This window comes from Scardinius erythrophthalmus (genome assembly GCF_964197995.2).
Source record: "Scardinius erythrophthalmus genome assembly, chromosome: 9".
NCBI classification, from domain to species: Eukaryota; Metazoa; Chordata; class Actinopteri; order Cypriniformes; family Leuciscidae; genus Scardinius; species Scardinius erythrophthalmus.
Genome location: NC_138229.1, coordinates 38,474,268 through 38,490,153, shown reverse-complemented (window position 1 = coordinate 38,490,153; position 15,886 = coordinate 38,474,268).

The following is a 15,886-nucleotide window of genomic DNA, read 5'->3' as shown; positions in this document are numbered from 1 at the left end:
AACGAACTAGAGTTCGATTCAATCGAACCAAACGAGGCAGGTGTGAATACACCCCAAGTCTCACACGAGACCATGTGGATATGCTGACTTTCCTTAATATGAATAAACTGAACGACAAAGCCTAAGCCTCATGTTGATTTTAAACTTGGTCTGTCCACCATGACAGGTTTGTGTCCAGGTAGTATCACACAGTCCATGTTTACAACTTAAATTCAGACGACTCTGAAAGCTTATTTTAAAACCGTTAGATTTCATAATGTTGAGACAAGTTGTTGTATGTTCTTTTGCAACAGATTGACCACTGAATGTATCTCACAAAATGCACTTAATATTTTTGTTTACTGTTTTATTGCTGCTAATGTGCCTGCCCCTGGTTTACAGGAAGAAAATATTTACTTGATTTTAATTTATTTTTTCTTATAAAACAAATGTGTCTGTCCTTTATAAAAATGATAGTTTCTTTATTTATGCATTTATGTCTATACTGACCGAGCACTGTGCCTAATTGGTTTTAGACAGGGCATTTTTATTTACTTTTAGTATGAATCGGCCTATCAGCAGCAAAGTTCAATAAAATATGCATTTTTCATTGAAGTACCCCCTTCTTTCTTGTGTTTACTATCATTTTCCACAGAATTAAAGCAATCTCATGCTAAATTTGAGAAAAATGTAATAATTATTCGATTAGTCGACTAATCGTTTCAATAGTCGGTGACTAGTCGACTATTAAAATAGTCGTTAGTTGCAGCCCTAGTTCCAAAGCATCATCTGATGATCTATTATCTTAGGTCTATTGGGAAAATACATATATCCACTTCCACTAATACATATAGTGTATTGGATTTAAAGGTAAACAACTTCTTTAAGATGTTTGTTAAGAATTTAAAAAAAATATAACCAAAACACAGAAACATCAGAATCCATTATATGCCTTTCATTTGGATTTTTATTTTATTTTAAAAGATTTGAGTTTGGTCCTGTTAATGAGGTCTCTACTTGTAAATGTGAAATTGAAATGCCTGTTTTTATTAAGATAGTTAGCATTTGCATGCATTCTGTATTGAGAAGGTTGATGTTTTTACTGTCATAGCTGACTTGATATATTACAGACCGTATTTCATATGGCAATGATGAGAGTCATTACATTGTGTCATATTGTAGTTTTGTTTTAGAGTGCAATTACCTGCAACAGTTTGACTTCAATCTTAAGTCTTAAATGTGACACTGTAGGTGTTGATTTAACATTGGGGATTTTGACATGGGGATTTTGCTGAAATTGTATGTGACAAAAGAAGTATGTCCAAATTCACAGTACTCATAAAAGAGTAGGCAAAAAGTACTCAGATGACCTTCTGTTCTAAAGAGAGAAACCCGTAATTTAGGGCGCAAATGGAAACAAACTAATTTAGAGGTTTTTAGAATCGTGTGGAAAGACAGTACGTCACGTTATAAAAAGGCCCTAAAAGCGGCCAGGGCTGAGCACCTCCGCAAACTAATAGAAAATAACCAAAATAATCCTAGGTTTTTATTTAACACCGTGGCTAGACTAACAAATAAACAAGCGTCACCTGAACAAAATATTCCGTTACAGTTTAGTAGTAATGATTTCATGAATTTTTTCACTGGGAAAATAGAAAACATCAGAACCACAATTGTAAACGTTCAATCTTCAATCGCGCCTTATAATTCAGCCTCGATTATCACCCCGCAAGAACAATTACAGTGCTTTACAACTATAGAACAAATAGAGTTAAATAAACTTTCTACTTCATCTAAAACAACAACATGTTTATTAGATCCCATACCAACTAAACTACTGAAAGAAGTGTTACCTGTAGTGGAAGAGCCCAACTAGGCTCTTTCTTACAAGAAAATTACATCTATGAAAAGTTTCAGTCTGGGTTCAGGCCGCATCATAGCACTGAAACTGCGCTCGTTAAAATCACAAATGATTTACTCTTAGCTTCTGACCAAGGCTGTATCTCAATATTAGTTTTACTTGATCTTAGGGCTGCGTTCGATACTATAGATGTTTGTTTGTTTATTAAGATCACACAATACTCTTAGATCGACTACAAAATTATACTGGTGTTCAAGGACAAGCATTAAGCTGGTTTAGATCGTATTTATCTGACCGCTACCATTTTGTTTATTTAAATGGAGAAAAATCTATCATAACTCCAGTAAACTATGGAGTGCTGCAGGGATCTGTGTTAGGCCCTCTATTATTCTCAATATATATGCTGCCACTTGGAAATATTATAAGGAAACATGGAATTAGTTTCCATTGTTATGCTGATGACACTCAAATCTATATTTCATCACGGCCAGATGAAAACGCTAAATTATCCAAATTGACAGAGTGTGTTAAAGATATAAAAGATTGGATGACGCGCAATTTCCTTTTATTGAATCCAGACAAGACAGAGGTAATACTTATCGGTTCAAAAAACCGCCCACAAAACCTCTCACAATACAACTTTAACATAGTAGGATGTCCTGTTACTTCATCCTCTACAGTAAAAGACCTGGTTGTTAAACTTGACTGCAACCTGTCTTTTGAAAATCATATTTCATATGTTACAAAAACAGCCTTTTTCCACCTTAGAAACATTGCTAAGCTACGTAATATGCTATCTGTTTCTGATGCAGAAAAGTTAGTTCATGCGTTCATGACCTCGAGACTAGATTACTGTAATGCTTTATTAGCTGGTTGTCCTGCATCCTCAATAAACAAGCTACAGTTAGTCCAAAATGCCGTTGCTAGAGTTCTTACTAGATCAAGAAAGTTTGACCATATAACACGAATTTTATCATCACTACATTGGTTACCTATAAAGTTCCGTATTAATTACAAGGTATTGCTACTGACTTATAAAGCCCTAAACGGCTTAGCTCCAGTTTATTTAATGGATCTTCTATCGCCCCATAATCCATCGCGCTCTTTAAGATCACTAAATTCGAGGCTTTTGGTCATACCTAGGATATCCAGATCCACCAAAGGAGGGAGAGCATTTTCACATTTAGCACCAAAACTCTGGAATAGCCTTCCTGATACTGTTCGTTGCTCAGACTCGCTCTCCCAGATTAAAACTAGATTAAAGACGCATCTCTTCAGCCAGGCATTCATATAACATTTTTAATCTTACAGTTAAATCCGGTCTCTATAGTTCATAAACGCCAGAGGAGAACTGGCCCCCGACTGAGCCTGGGTTCTCACAAGGTTTTTTTTTCTCCATTAGGTCATCTGATGGAGTTTTTCGGTTCCTTGCCACTGTTGCCTTTGGCTTGCTCAGTTGGGGATACTTAATTTAATTAATCAATCAACAATACTATTGATGAGCATTACCAAACGTGGACGTTTTACACTAGAAACAAACACTGATGTACTATTTAATTTAATACTGTGAAGCTGCTTTGATACAATCTGTATTGTGAAAAGCGTTATATAAATAAAGTTGACTTGACTTGACTTGACTACTACTTCCAGCAAGAATCTTGAGTCTGCATACACTCAAAAAAATTAAATCTGAGTGTTGTTTGATAAAAACAGTTTAAAGGATGTACACAATTATTTCGAATCAGTCTGGACTAAATCCATACAAACTTAAAAGAGCTCAATAAATTTCTGCCGAAACAACGAAAAATAATTGATTTGAGTCAATTACTACTTTTGTGCATGCTCTAATTACAGGAAATCCACGTGACCTTGGCCCATTGGAGCTATTAACATGGTGGAATACTGTAGAATTGGTAAGTCCAAAATGTATTATCATCTTTGTCTGTATTGTGCTGATAGAGAGTAAAAAGTATTTAAATCTGTCACAATTCAATATTAAGCACTAAGCAGATATTTGACAGCTTATTGGACTCCATTAGTCACATTTTCAGACTCAATGAAGTATAGTAAATTGATATAAATGTCTGCATATATGTACTTAATTTGACATTAATGTGATATATGCTTAGTTCGAACTCTTGTTGTAATCGTTATTTTACTAGATTGTTTCAATCATAATATTAGATAGTCATTTCAATTGGGCGATTGTTGCTGAGCATGCTGTATCTCTTTACAAGTAAAGACGAGAGCAGGGCAAATTTATGTAAATACTAATTAACAAAAAATGATGTAAATGTAAATACAAGTATATTCTTGATGTGAGTGCAGCAACCAGGCGGGATTTTTTTTTTTTTTTACCTTTATTTTACCAGGAAATAATCCCATTGAGATTCAAAATCTATTTTTCAAGGGAGTCCTGGCCAAGAAATCAGAATAGTAGTTCCATATTTAAAAAAAAATATACAGACATTTGACAGACATCTCAACATAATCAGCAGTAGCGCTCAGAATGAACAATGAACCTCATTGTTTCTCGCACATCAAGCGACCACATGCTTGTAGTAAGTTAATGAATGTTTTTTATATGTGAATAAAAGCCTAAATTCAATCTGTTCATCATATAAATTGTGTCTTTTCAGAAAATTTGTAATTTATTTTATGATCTCTTTGTGAACTTTTTTAAGTGTCAAAGTGTTAGTTGTGTAGACTGTCGAGAAAGCTCTCAGAAGATTTTAAGATCTTCATTTGAGTTCCGAAGATGAACTAAAGTCTTAAGGGTTTGTAACAACATGAGGGTAAGTAAATGATGATAGAATACAATTTTTGGGTGAACTTTAAATAGTTTTAAAAATTAATTAATTTATTATCTTCATAAAATAAAGGAAAGTGTTTTAATAATGGGAGATTGGACATAACTAATATTTTGATAGCCTATTTAGAAATGCATAATATGATTATCTGATTTCATAGAAATATAATTAGTTTTACATACTGATAATCTGTGATTTGATTGTGTTTGTAATTAACCCTTTCAAGCATAGTGGTCACTACAGTGGACAGCTATTAAAAAAGCATTTTCTTGAATTTGCACGGGTTTTTATGGCAAAGTTGCACATCAATCTCTTCATTGGACCCTGGTGCATCATCCTATAAATTGCAACCAAGTGCCTTTGTGTTTCGATTTTTTCCCTCTCCAAACCAAGATGGCCAAGGGTCAGTCAGACATGCCAAGTTGCTCCAGAATATCCACCCATTCCTTCTATTCTAGGAGACTCTTGTAGGTAAAAAAAATATTGCAGCATAAAGCAATATCTAATGAGTCATATCACAGTAAAATTTTCCAAGTTTTGATTTTAGATTGAGAGAAAACTCTGATTAATCACATGTCCACTGTAGTGGACATCATGCATGCAATGGCTATATTTCAGCTACAATTCATAACTATAATGTGAATATTGTTTTTGAAATTTAAAACTTAAAAACTTAATATGCATTGACTTTTTCTACTGTAAATAAATGTATTTGTATTATTAGAATGTAATTTTCATTGACATCGAAAAAGGTCATGTGATTACATAATGTATGACACTTGTAATGCATTACTTTACTTGTTAGATCAAAAAGTAATCTGATTTTATAATGCATGTTATTGTAATGCCTTTTTTTACTAATAACATCAAAAAGTAATCTGATTACGTAATGCATGTTACTTTTAATGCGTTTCTTTACTCATAACATCAAAAAGTAATCTGATTACATAATGCATGTTCCCTGTAATGCGTTTCCTTTCTCATAACATCAAAAACTAATCTGATTATGTAATGTGCGTTATTGTAATGCGTTTTTTTACTCATAACATCAAAAAGTAATCTGATTATGTAATATGCGTTATTGTAATGCGTTTTTTTACTCATAACATCAAAAAGTAATCTGATTACGTAATGCATGTTACTTGTAATGCATTTCTTTACTCGTTACATCAAAAATTAATCTGATTAGGTAATGCACGTTACTTGTAGTTAATTACTTGTTAGATCAAAAAGTATTCTGATTAGGTAATGCATGTTACTTGTAACACATTACTTTACTTGTAACATCAAAAAGTAATCTGAATGGGTTATGCATGTTACTTGTAATGCATTACCCCCAACACTGATCATTTCAGATGAGATTGAAAAAAACGTATCGCTTGGTTTTCTCAGAGGAGGGCTATGATAGAAATGTGCATGTCCATCTTGAACATAATCAGAATTATCAGCTAATAAGGAAAAATCTCCATACTCTGGTGCACTGGAGGGAGCATCTGAGTGGTTTCCAGTTGTACCTTGATAGACTGTAGAAAATTCTGATGGAATCACGTCCTCGTGTTCTGATATCATAGATACACGAAGTGCCACTTGTATGAAGTTGTATGAAGCCATTGCAATATTTTGCATTTATATTTTTTGTATATATTTTATAGTTTTCACATTATTTGATATAATTGTATTGATTAGTTTGTTAAATTCACATACTTTATCTGTTTGATTATTGTCTTATATTTAATACAGTATATCTTCAGTTTAAACCAACCGCATGCTGTCCACTCAAGTGGACATCTGAAGATCTCTTTGAAAAATTTGTGAAAAAATAAAATAAAAATCAATTCTTGTTTTTCATGCCCTAAGAGCAATAAAAACACATAGGAAAAAAATCCTGACTGAGGTTATCATAATTCATGCATGAAAGGGTTAATTGTTTTTTTTTTTTTTTTCTTCTAATTATTTTAATGTGGCCTTGTAAAGATTGTGGCACATTATAGTCTAGCAGGTACAAATTGTTAAGACATTATGAGTTATGTCATGGTCATTATGGTAAAAATCAACAATGTTTTACATGCGATAAACAATATTTTATTTAAAACATATTGTCAAGTTCATGCTTCAGGTAAGTGGCACTGAATAAATTATAATTTTTAGAAGTAATATAGTGACAAAAATGTAAAACATATTCAATATTTTTGTGTTGTTACGTACTGAGATGTATTTCTATTATCTGTGATTGGTATTTAGAAATGTTTTAGAAAAGTTAGCGTTATGTCCGAGGAAAAGGTAAGTGTACGTCAAGTTCACTCGTCACAGAATATTTTACATTTTATCGACAAAAACTTATGTACAACATATTCTGACAACATTAAAATATTCGTTGTTTTTGTGTTGGTATTTATAATAGTACATTTAAAACCATATAACGTAAGGCCTAAATTATTTCCAAGGGGAAGGGCAGCCATATAATGTACGTTAAGTTAAGGGAATGGTGTATTACCTTGTTTAATTAATAAAACATGTAAAATGTACTACTATAATGTATAATAGGTTTAATTTCGGGATGTTGTATGATATTGTTTTGTGTTTCTGTAACATGAAGAGTTGGTATGAAGAGAATGAGGTCTTTCTCATTTTGGCCCATGTAGCGTTAGGTCTACTTTTATGGATGCGAGTAACTGAAATCTAGGAAACGTGTAATAATGTTAAACACATTAATACGCTATTTTAGGGTAACGTGAGCATGATGAATGGGGTTAAGCTTGTGAAAACTTTTGCAGTTGTCCCGTAAAGTTAAGAGACCGACATAAATCTAACTTTACCACCTACGATAAAATGGCGCTCATTTTCAAACAGCGTTTTGACCTATTAAGGAGGACGACATTTCACAAGGCCATTATCAAAAGGTGTCTCAAAAAAGCTCCCTAGGTCGTGAATCAGCGGATACTATTATTTTGTGTACTCAAATTCGTGCAGTGGTAAGTGATTTATGTGATGACATAATCTTAGAATTAGAGTTCTTCAATTTTGAAACACTTTGTATTGTATAGATTAAGTATATGTTAATTATACATGCGTTACAATGTGGATCAAAATTGGTTACAACTCCTGTTTCATCACAAATTTAAGGAAATAGGCTTAACTAATATAGTTGAGTTAAATTATTTAATAAGTGTCATTTTATTACATTTTTTGTGATCAATTGTACTTTTCTTTCTCCATCAAGATGTGGCCAAAGTGATGCTCTGTTGTCATTGCAAGTTATCAGACAATAGCCAGTAAATTCAACTGAAACACTGGCACATGACCAGAACACTCCACTGCGTTTACATGCATTGTGTGTGTATGTTCAAAACTTAAGGTGTTTCTTTTGCTAACATTTCAAGCAAAAATAATATTTGATGATCGCAGTGAATTATTTTATTATTATTTGAAAAACGCACTCCTGCCCCACATGCTCACCGGTAAAACGGCATTCGCTCAAATTCCACTCCGACATTAAATTTCTTTGTACTATAGGCCTACGTGTTGTAGTAATTATAGAAAACGTATTTAGTTTAATATTTATGTTTAAAATCGGTCCTCAAGTAGGGTTTATGTTTTTGGTCCTTGGGGTCAGATAGACCCCAAACAATTACAGAGCGATTGCATAAGGAAATATAATTTTTTTACATGGCAAACTATATATATTTTTTTATTTACTTCTCAACTATACATTTATGCTATGTTTTTGTGTATATTTGGTAGTTTTTTTTTTTACCTATTTACAGCACAATTACTTAACTACGTCATTAATGAAAAAAAAATTATGAAAAAAAATACTTAAATGATGATCTTAATTAAATCAAAATTGTTTTTGGACATTGCTCTATGTGTTAGGGATAGAATACTGCCATCTGCAGGTTTGTGGAAAAACTTTAGGAATTATAGTTAAAGAAAGAAAGTGCAATGACCACATATATCCAGTAGAGGTCCATAGGGGCTCGTTTAATTTTCACTTAATTTTTCTTGATGCTTCAACTTCTCACAATTTAAACATTCTAAAATACATAAAAAAATCTGTATTTTGTAGTATCAAAGTTAGAATTTGTTGTTTGATATATTTTGAATTTGTCTGCTTTTGCAAATTATTATACATAAATTTGCAGAAATGTTACAAGTCACCACTAAAAGACATGACTGTAATCACATACTATTTTATTTTAATTATTTATCACAAATTATTTATTTATTTTAGAACAAGAGAGGAATTTTAAAAAGTAAATAAAAACAATATAATACAAAATAAAACAACAGCACCAATAAACTGTAATGAACAGGAGTGAAGGGTACACAGAACAATACAACTTTTTTAAAATAAATCACATGGCTAATAAACAAGTGCAAACTACAATGCAAAAAATGCAAACTACAAGAGAAAAAGCACAATGCAAAACACTGAGAATCTTGCAGTTCTTGCAGTTTGCCATCTGGACTTCACATCTTTGCTCCGTGGACACACCTGACACCACTTTCTTTTTGAGGATGGAGGTTGGGTGGAGGGTCCTGGAGCCTCTTCAATGTCTGAAGGAGGATCTTGCATTTTCCTCAGTAAGCTGACTGAGGCTGGTTTATGAGGCAGGTGTTTTCGACTCTTCATGTGAGGACTCACCAGAGCTTTTCCAAGCTGTTCAAGAAAGAGCCTTCTCTGGAAACACCCTCCTCTCTCTCATGCAGGATTTATCTCTTTCCACCCCACAAAAGCATTTATGGCAGACACGTCAATCATGGCTGAGATAACAGCCATTGGCCGAGCTGATTTTCTCTTGCAGCTATAGGTTGCAATCATCTGCAATATTACAAAGACACAAATTAGTACATTCGATGATAAAAGAAATGCATGATAAATTTAGCAAATAATGCATATAAATATAAAATTTGAAAATACCTTGTCAATGTTGTCAACTCATCCTTTGCAATGATTGTAATCCAAGATTACTTGAGGCTTCTTGTCCTCCATGTCACTTACTTTGGCCTCCTTGTGGCAGGTGCTCATCAGTAACACATTTTTGTCTTTTTTTGGGACAATAAGACACAAGACAATGTGTACCAGTGAAGACAAAGACAGAAGAAAAGCAATCTCTGCCTTTTGTTGAAAGAAGAGCAGGTGGAAGCTCAGGCATGTTTCTTCTTATTGTCCCAACCATTGTCCGCTGTTTTTTTTAGGAGCTCCTGGCCAAGGGCATGTAATAAAATTGTCACAGGTTATTGTGTGTTCCTGAAGACCATCGGTCAAGTCAAGGACCAGGCACATACCCTGATTTTTTTTCAGGCTGTCCATCTTGAGGCTTCCCTGTGTACACCTGCATTTTCCAAGCATAACTTGTTCTGGAATCACATGCAGCCCATATCTTGATTCCGTACTTTGCAGGTTTGCTGGGCATGTACTGCTTGAAAGCACATCTTCCTCTGACATCTTCCTCTTCCTCTGAGCACTCACCTACAGTTACGTCTGGGCCAGGGTTGTACATCAGAGAGAGACGCTCAACCCACAGATTCCAGATGTCACAGATTGCAACCAGCTTGTCAGTCTCACGTTGACCTGCTCTTGTGTCCTTGTTGTCAAATCAAGATTTGAAATTGAATTTCTTCAGGGACATGATGGCCCAAAAAATCAAACGACCAGTTTCAGCATCCCACAAACTTGTCAAGGCCTCATTGCATGAGCGATAAATGCCCGCAAGAAGGATCAAACCAATAAAAGCTTCAAACTCTGTCCAATCTACATCATTCCACTTACAAGTGCAGATTCTGTGTGACCCTAGACATTAGCAACATTATCCATTAATTTTACCATAAGAAATGCTTAACACCAACCAAATAAGTTTATGATTCCCATCAATGTGCCACACACTGTTGGGAGCTAGTACACTGTAACGTCGGCGTCGGGCCATCCTAAGACGTAACCTGCGCAGTTTTCTTTTACATACCTTAAACCAGGGGTGCCCACACTTTTTTGCTTGATGATCTACTATTAAAATGATCAACACAATGAGATCTACCAACTACCAACTAAAAAACACATTTTAATAAAAAAAAAAAACACTTCAAATGCTTGTTGCTACTACAGTAGTAGTACTGCATGTAATCTTGTAATTAAGGAGAAAAATAATAATAAATGTTCATTGTTGATATTCAATTTTAACACTAAACTCAAAATACCTACAACATTTTGCCTTATTCTGATGACTTGCACTGACTGGAATCAGACAGTTTTATATAATTCGGGCAGAAGCTGCTGATAGCTAGTCTCAAACAGGCCTCCACATTGTCATCAGTCATGGTGGACCGGTGTTTTGATCATTTTCAAAACAGTTTATTTTCAAATGGTTGGAATTTATGAATGAATGAATGGCATTTGTGTACGCTACCGATTCCGAATACTGTTAGCTTCACAATTTCTCGCTCTGTTCTCCGAAGCTCTTGAGCTGGAAAGCAGAAGCAGACTAGTTGTCATGACAACCGAATAAACAAAAATCGCGCCTGGTAAAAATTAATTCGTCAAGTGCAAGTTATACAGAAACTAAAAGAAGGAAGGACAATGCTATATTTATTTTTATTCAAATTTAACAAAAGCATATTTTAAAATTATGTGCGATCTACCAGCATTGTCTTTGCGATCGACTGGTAGATCGCGATCGACCTATTGGGCACCACTGGTGTAAACCATCATGTGCAAGTTTTTGTCTGACTGTCCTTAGCGACACACGATACGTCTTGCCGTCTCTTCTGCTGGTACATCCAACAACTGGTGTTGGTCAAGAATGCTTGGAAGTACAATAGCGTGACAGCTGCTACAGTCCGAGGGACTCAGTCGTTGAATGACACTGTGTGCCTCATCAAACATAACCCAAATCCTTCCATTTATTGTACAACCACAATTATCCGCTGCGTTTGCAACGTCTTCCCTCAACTGTGAAACTCTTCTATATACAAAATGATAAACGGGAGGAGAATTTCTTTTGCAGAAACCAGCTAAAGCTAAAGCTAACAAATCATCCACAATCCCTCTCCAAGCACGTTCAGATCTGACATTTTTGCACCGCTCGAACCCATCTTCAAACTCCCACTTGTAATGACGTACAGTTTCTCTAACTGTCCAATTACAGTGCGTGTTACATTTACAGTTGGGAGACGGTTTGGTGCTTCAAATTGAGGCGAAAGTTGATTGCTTGCTCCAACGTGTGTACTGTCCAATGGCATTTTTTAACTCGATTGACAAATGGGTAAAGAAAAGCATTTGGCAAAACAACAAAGAAAAGCATCTGGCAAATAGAGAGAGAAAAGGTTTGCCAAATGCTTTTTTTTTAAAGCGATTTAACATGTGCATTTAAAATGATTTATTAATGTACGTTTTATTAATATAAGTTTAAAAACATGAATTAAATAATTTTAAATTTGTCTATTTATTCATTCATGTCACCAATAGCGCCTCTGTGGCCCTTTCCGACCGAACACAGCGGGAACCATCACCCGAATATTAGTTCCGCCCGGACTCTTTTCTCACACGGACCCAGTACTTTTCCGTCTCAGCTGTGGCTCATCATCCCATTAGTGATCGCCTTTATAAGGCGCGGACTTTCTCTTGTTCATTGCGAAGTCTTATCGTTCCCTATGGTCGTAATTCTGAGCGTTTATTTCTGTGTTGGATTTTCTGTGTATGACTCTGGACTGTGTACCCCGTTGACAATTCCTGCTACCTGCCATTGTGACCATTGCCTGTCTATTGAACTGTGTTCCGGATTACCTACGTTGTTCCTGTTTTCTGGTGATTATTCCTGCCTGTTGACGATTCTAAATAAAGCCTTGCAGATGGATCCGAATGTCTCAGACTCCATGTTACAATTCATTTAAAATGTTTTTATTTTATTTATTGTTTTATGGTTTTATTAAAATACATTTAATAACACAAATCAAATAAACAACTTTAAAAATGTCAATTTAAAAGTGATTTATTTATATACATTTTTTATGTTTGAATTATTAAATTGATTCTTCATTTTATTTTTAAGTGGCACTGCCACAAAGTTAATCTGCCCTTTTCCCTCTGTTTCTTTCTCTGTCTCTCTGTGTGTGGGTGTGGTGTGTGTTATATCTACCCCTTCACACTGTTGTGCATTTATGTCTGCACATGCGAGTTCCATGTTGCATTTGTGCTCTAGTATTAGTCCTTCATTGATGTATGGAAATACACTGCTCAAAAAAATTAAAGGAACACTTTGAAAACACATCAGATCTCAATGGGGAAAAATATCATGCTGGATATCTATACTAATATGGACTGGGTAATGTGTTATGAATGAAAGGATGCAACATCGTTTGATGGAAATGAAAATGATCAACCTACAGAGGATTGAATTCAAAGACACCCCAGAAATCTAAGTGAAAAAATGATGCAGCAGGCTTGTCAATTATGCTAAAATTTCATTGCAGCAACTCAAAATGGTACTCAGTAGTTTGTATGGCCCCCACGTGCTTGTATGCATGCCTGACAACGTCAGGGCATGCTCCTAATGAGACGACGGATGGTGTCCTGGGGTATTTCCTCCCAGATCTGGACCAGCGCATCACTGAGCTCCTAGACAGTCTGAGGTGCAACCAGGTGATGTCAGATGGACCGAAACACAATGTCCCAGAGGTGTTCTATGTAGGTCAGGTGAGCGTGGTGGCCCTTCAATGGTATCATTCCTTCATCCTCCAGGAACTGCCTGCATGCTCTCGCCACATGAGGCCGGGCAATGTTGTGCACCAGGAGGAACCCAGGACCCACTGCACCAGCATAGGGTCTGACAATGGATCCAAGGATTTCATCCCAATACCTAATGGCAGTCAGGGTGCCATTGTCTAGCCTGCAGAGGTCTGTGCGTCCCTCCATGGATATGCCTCCCCAGACCATCACTGACCGGTCATGCTGAACGATGTTACAGGCAGCATAACATTCTCCACGGCTTCTCCAGACCCTTTCCTGTCTGTCACGTGCTCAGGGTGAACCTGCTCTCATTTGTGAAAACCACAGGGCACCAGTGGCGGACCTGCCAATTCTGGTGTTCAATGGGAAATGCCAATCGAGCTCCCTGGTGCTGGGCAGTGAGCACAGGGCCCATTAGAGCAGGGGTTCCCAAACTTTTTAGCCCGCGACCCCCATGATAAAGGCGTTGCTGCCCCGCGACCCCCCCCCCTTTATGGTTTCCATGGTGATGCGTCATTGCTTGTCACGTGACATATCGCAGCAACAACAGAGCTGAATGAATGATGATCTGCTTTTATGTCATTTTTCCTTTTTTATTCAAAATATTCACAAATGTGTTAGATATGGCATGAAATATCTGATATTCCGATTGTCAAATATATGCAAGTGGAAGTGTTTTGTTGTTTAAACACCTTTATAACGATCGCGTTAGTTGAGCTGTATGCGCGATGGGCGCCGCCATCTTAGTTTGTGCCGCAGACGCAGTTCAGAGAATCGGATCTGTTGGATTTACAACACGTGAATTCATCCACTTCTCTCGAAATACATAAAAGTAAGTGGCTGGTGAACTGGGAGAAGAATAGAGTAAACTTTAAAGTTACTTACACAATGTGTATCTGATATGAATAAAACATGTCTTATAATGTAAAGGATTATTATTGCCTCTTCTCAGTGTATTTTACAAACTCTAAATGTATTGTTTTTTTTAGTACTTATATGTCTGAAACCTAAAATAAACATTATGTGGTTGAAAACACTGAAAAGTTGTGATATATGATAGCTCTGAGCGCGCATGTCTCTGGCTCAGCGCCAGCCAACGCGCGAGAGCACATTTGAATTTCATGTCATGCACTGACCGTTCTAATCACATCGGTGTGATCGTACGCTCCAGGGTCCAGCCTAGACTGATCACGTGTGAGTGTACGTGCGAAAGGGTTAAATTAATTGCAACAAAAATATATAGGGCCTATATATTTTTTTCCACTTTTTTTATAGAAATCATCTCGCGACCCCTGCGCCGGGTCCGGCGACCCCCACTTTGGGAACCACTGCATTAGAGGACGTCGGGCCCTCAGGCCACCCTCATGAAGTCTGTTTCTGATTGTTTTGTCAGAGACATTCACACCAGTGGCCTGCTGGAGGTCATTTTGTAGGGCTCTGGCAGTGCTCATCATGTTCCTCCTCGCATAAAGGAGCAGATACCGGTCCTGCTGATGGGTTAAGGACCTTCTACGGCCCTGTCCAGCTCTCCTAGAGTAGCTGTTTATTTTCCTGGAATCTCCTCCATGCTCTTGAGACTGTGCTGGGAGACACAGCAAACCTTCTGGCAATGGCATGTATTGATGAGCCATCCTGAAGGAGCTGGACTGCCTGCGCAACCTCTGTAGGGTCCAGGTATCGCCTCATGCTACCAGTAGTGACACTGACCCTAGCCAAATGCAAAACTGGTGAAAAACAGTCCGAACAGATGAGTAGGGAAAAAATGTCAGTGGCCTCCACCCTTAAAACCATTCCTGTTTTGGGGGTTGTCTCACTGTTGCCCATCTAGTGCACCTGCTGTTAATTTCATTAACACTAAAGCAGCTGAAACTGATTACAAACCCCCTCTGTTACTTAACTGACCAGATCAATATCCCAGGAGTTTAACTGACTTGATGCTATTCTCTGATTAAAAAGTGTTCCCTTTATTTTTTTGAGCAGTGTATTTCAGATTTATGCCAGTTTTGTTGATTTTATTTGCCAATTTCTATAAAAATGCTCTCTGTTGCAGTCACACACGTGTGTGTGTGTATTAGGGGTTGAACCGACTAGGCGATTAGTCGACCTTAATGCAATGCCGTGACGCTTTAAGCTTGACGTCGACTAGTCGCGTTGATCATGTGACACTATGATTGCGCTGATTTTGATACTAACAAAATGCCCGCGTTGCAGACGACAACAGATGAAGAGCCCAGAGGGTCATTGCAGCAAGAAAGCAGCAGTGGTACATCAAGTGTGTGGAAATACTTCACTAAAGATGAAGCTTGTAAAAATGTCACTTGCATCTGAAAAGGCATCCACTAACGTTTGGTGAGGAATGCAAATCATCTTGACAGCAGTCAATTAGAAACTTACCAACTTACGGCAGCAAATTACCAATTTACTGATGAATTTCATCGTCAAAGACATTCGACCTTGAGCTGCAGTGCACGGAGAAGGTTTTAGAGAAATACTGCACTTTTTTTAACCTGGCTA